General features: G+C 33.0%; 1 pseudogene; it reads right to left on the bottom strand.

The window, feature by feature from the left end:
• Nucleotides 1-898: 898 nt before the first annotated feature.
• On the bottom strand, nucleotides 899-1,525 carry LOC148210407 (secreted RxLR effector protein 161 pseudogene; annotated as a pseudogene).
• Between the last annotated feature and the right edge of the window lie 3,291 nt (nucleotides 1,526-4,816).

Below are 4,816 nucleotides of genomic sequence, written 5' to 3'. Positions count from 1 at the left end.
TCTTTTCTTTTTTATTATTTTTTCTTTAGTATTAGGCAACAGGTTCAAATTAATGTTGATAATATTATAGTTCCATTGTCATGATGAAATCGTGAAGTTTAAATATTTTTTCTTGTTTACAAAAATATTTTTTCTTCTTTACAAAAATATTTCATATTTAAAATTTATTCGGAAAATAATAGGTTGTAAACAAAATTGCTATTTTCGGTTAAGTTATTATGTTGTGTTTGATGGAGGTGTTAAAGAACCTTTACCTTTCCCAGCAGGTAGCTATTTGGGTTTTTCAAATACAGAGATTAGAATGCCAAAGAGAGAAGAGAACAAGAAGAAGAAAACACAGATTTATAGTCGTTCGGCTAGAATTGCCTACATCCACTTAACAGCAATAATCAATTCACTCTAATCTTGGAGAAATTACAAATGTATGAACAATCACCCATCCCTCTTCTTTCTGGCTTTCCTTTTATACTAATCAAATTTACCCATTGTTAAACAAAGGTAAAAGTTACATGCACCAGCTTTACAACTTTCAGATGATTACAACATAGGTAAATTTTCAAATCTCCACCTTTGGAAGCATGCTGAAAGTGACTGATCTTGCTGTATTTGGTTTCTTTCATCCTTTTTCAGGAATATAAACTCCTACTGATGACATGCAATACTCGAGTTTGGCTTGAACAACTGATTTGGTTAGTATGTCAGCAATATTTTCCGAGGTATGTATTTTTGCTACTTCAATTATGCCTTTTTCGATTTGTTCTCTGATGAAATGAAACTTGACATCTATATGTTTTGTTCTGCTGTGAAATTGTTGATTCTTTGATAGATAAATTGTGCTTTGATTATCACAATAGATTTTCACCTTCTGCTGATCATAACCAAAATCCTTTAGTGGTCGTTAAAGCCATATGACTTTTTTAACTGCTTCTGACAAAGCTATAAATTCAGCTTCTATTGTGGAGAGAGCCACCACTGTTTGAAGAGTGGCTTTCCAGCTGATAACATTTTCACCAATTAAGAAAATGTAACCTGTCAAGGACCTTCGTTGGTCCAAATCTCCTGCGAAATCATAATCAACAAAACCACATAACTCTGCAGGCTTATTTGTGGATTGTTTATACACCAAATCTGTGTTCTGAGTTCCTTTTAGATACCTTAGCACCCACTTAGCAGCTTCCCAATGTCTTCTACCCGGATTTGCCATATATTTGCTTATAACACTGGTTGCATAAGCCAAATCTGGTCTTGTACATACCATTAGGTACATAAGGCTGCAAAAAACGTTAGAATAAGGAACTGTACTCATGTACCTTTTGTGTTCAGGATCATTTTCAGTAGGTGAGTTCTCTGCAGATAGTTTAAAATGTTGTGCTATTCGTGTTTTGACTGGCTTTGCTCCATCCATTTTAAACTTGGACAAGATTCTTTGGCAATAATAGGATTGGTTTAATTGTAGATCTGCAATCTCCCTATTTCTAACAATATCCATGCCTAGAATTCTTTTTGCTTCTCCAAGGTCTTTCATATCGAATTATGTATTAAGGCATGCTTTCACTTGATCTTTGTCCTCTTTTCTTTTCCCAACTAGAAGCATATCGTCAACATATAGCAGTAGATAAATTTCATCTATTTTAGAAGTAGCTTTTACATAAAAACAACTGTCATAAGCGCTTCTCTCAAACCAATTTCTAGTTATAAAATCATCGAATCTTCGATACCAACATCTAGGGGATTGTTTTAAACCATATAGGGATTTTTTGAGTAAGCATACCATTTCCTCATTCCCCTTTTGTGTATATCCTTCTGGTTGCTTCATATAGATTGTTTCATCTAAGTGTCCATGTAAAAATGCAGTTTTTACATCAAGTTGTTCAAGTTCAAGGCCTCTTTCAATGACTAATGAGAGCAACATCCTGATTGAGGTGTGTTTTACTACTGGGGAGAAAATTTCTGTATAATCTATTCCCTCCCTTTGTGTAAAGCCTTTGGCCACTAATCTTGTCTTATATCTCGGTTGTTGAACTCCTGGAACACCTTTGTATTTATAAATCCATTTTGCTGCTATAGTTTTTTCACCTCTAGGTAATTTTACAATATCCTAAGTTTTGTTAATTTCCAATGATGTCATTTCCTCATTCATGGCATCTATCCATTTTTCAGCATTTTTACCACTTACTGCCTCCAGAAAACTTTGTGGTTCTAGGTCATTTAAAGTGTGTGCTACATTTAAGGCTACTGCTACAGAGTTTGAGTCACCATACCTGCTTGGTGGAATTATTTTCCTCCTTTGTCTATCTCTCGCCAGGGAATAGTCTCTGAGATCTAAAGACCGATCAAAAGAATCTTCATCTATAACTTGTTCTTCTTCCTCTATTCCCAAGCTAGTACTCGTAGCTCTATCAATTTCTATTCTTGGTATGGCAGACATCTCCACCTCAATTGAAGACTTATCTTTAGTTTCATCATTTGTCTTCTGAATTTCTCCTTGCATAAACATTTCTTGTTCTCTGAAAATCACATCCCTACTGTTTATACACCTTCTATCAGTAGGGTGCCACAATCTGAAACCTTTTACTCCTTCTGTGAAACCCACAAACATGCATTTTATTGCCCTAGGCTTCAATTTTCCTTGATTGATATGAACATATCTTGTGCATCCAAAAACTCTCAAATTTTCTAGTTTTGGAGGATGTTTGATCCATTTTTCCTCTGGAGTAAGGAATTTGTTTGTTGTGTGCGGACTTCTATTTATAGTGTATGTCACATATGAGGCTGCTTCAACCCAAAATTTCTCAGAAAGACAATCATCTGATAACATGCACCTTACACGTGTTGGCTTTTTTGTCTTAATCTCAAATTAATTAATTTTAATTAATTAATTAATTAATGTTTTGATGATAACAAACTTAATTTTATTTATTGACATTTTTTGTATTTTAAAGTATCCACAGTGTAGAGCTCGTTACAACGATTCCAACGGCTGTTAGATCATCCAAATCGGAGCTCAAACGGAGAAGTTACGATCGAAACAAATTGGAAGGAAAAATACCCGAGAAGATGACGTGGACAGTTCGTAAGCTAATAAGTGACAAGCTTCTTTTAAAAAAAAATCACTTTACATTAAATGCAGTGTCAGTATTTAAAAAAAAATAAAAAAAATTTTTTTGAAAAGTTTACCGTTTTCTCACATATATATATATATATATATATATAATTAAAAAAACTTGTCACATCAACTGTCACATCTATGTTATTAAGAATAATATATATATTATTCTTAATTTATTTTTTTTTAAATTATCTCAACCCTTCATTCTTAATGATTAAGATCTAATGGTTTAAAATTAAACTTGATTTTTTTACCATTTTCTTCCCTCTATTTAAACTAAACTTCTCATTCAAAATCATACAACAATTCTCTTATTCTCAATCCTCCATAACTTCAAAATTTTCATTTTGCTAATCTCTCCAAGTTCTCAATTTTTCTTTCCATCTTATTTGTGAGAGAAATTTTATTGTTGTGAGAATTGAAATTTTTTTGAGCTCAAATTTGTATATTTACTCTATTTGAGAGTTTGTAAGTGTGCGTTTCAAAATCTTCAACTCATTGTAACGGTGTGATCCTCACTGTGGAGAGGATCGTCTTTGCTCTTGTAAAGAGCAGTGTACCGGTTTGACTCCTACCGTGGAAAGAGTCAGAATTTCAATTTACAACCCAAGAGATGCTTGGGAAGTGGAGTAGGACAGTTGTGCCAAACCACTATAAAAATTCACGGTGTCAAATTTCTCTAACCCTCTCTCTCTTATTTATTTTTGCAATTAATCTTAGAATTTGATTGTTTGCTTTAAATTTCTCTTGTTTGCCTTAGAATTTATTTTATCTTACTTTGTTAAAATTGCATATCTCAAAAAGTGTATTAATTTTGTTTAAATTTGGCCCATTTATTAAAAAGTTTATATTTTGTTAATTAAACCCTATTCACCCCCCTCTAGGGTTGTCATACCGATCCAACAATTGGTATCAGAGCGAGGTTGCTCTTCTTTGATAAACTTAATTGTTTTTGAGCTATGGCAACTTTAGGTTTCATCTCTTTCACCGATAGTCAATCTATTACTAAGCCTCCTTTCTTTAATGGTAATAATTATAGTTATTGGAAAAATAGAATGAAATTTTTCTTGCTTTCTATTGACTATGATTTGTGGGATGTTGTTGAAGAAGGAATAAATCCAACAAAAGATGTTGATGGTGTTAGAGTTGTAAAGCCTAAAGAAGAATGGTCTATAATTGAAAAAAAAGCATGTTCTTTAAATGCTAAAGCTATTAATTGTTTGTTTTGTGCTTTGAATGAAGTTGAGTATAATAGGGTGTCGATTTGTAAAACCGCTAAGGATATATGGGATAAATTAGAAATTACTCATGAAGGAACTAGTCAAGTAAAAGAAACAAAGATTGACATGTTAGTTCATCAATATGAAATGTTTAAAATTGATGAAAATGATGCTATTTCCGATATGTTTATTAAATTTACTAACATTGTCAATGCTTTAGAAGGACTTGGAAAAGAATATTCAAATCTTGAGAAGGTAAAGAAACTCTTATGGTCCTTGCCTAAACAATGGGAGCCTAAAGTCACTGCCATTCAAGAGGCAAAGGATCTCAAGACTCTCTCCATGGACGAACTCATTGGTTCGTTGATGACGCATGAGATAAAGATCAAGAAAAACATGGAGGATGAGAAGAAAAAGAAAGAGAAGGGCATAGCATTAAAGGCTATCACCTTGGAAGTTGACTCCGAAGGTGAGAATGCTCTTGATG

Source organism: Momordica charantia (assembly GCF_013281855.1).
Source record: "Momordica charantia cultivar OHB3-1 chromosome 7 unlocalized genomic scaffold, Mcharantia_2.0 BLBB01000007.1, whole genome shotgun sequence".
NCBI lineage: Eukaryota > Viridiplantae > Streptophyta > Magnoliopsida > Cucurbitales > Cucurbitaceae > Momordica > Momordica charantia.
This window is presented reverse-complemented; position numbering and strand designations above follow the sequence as displayed.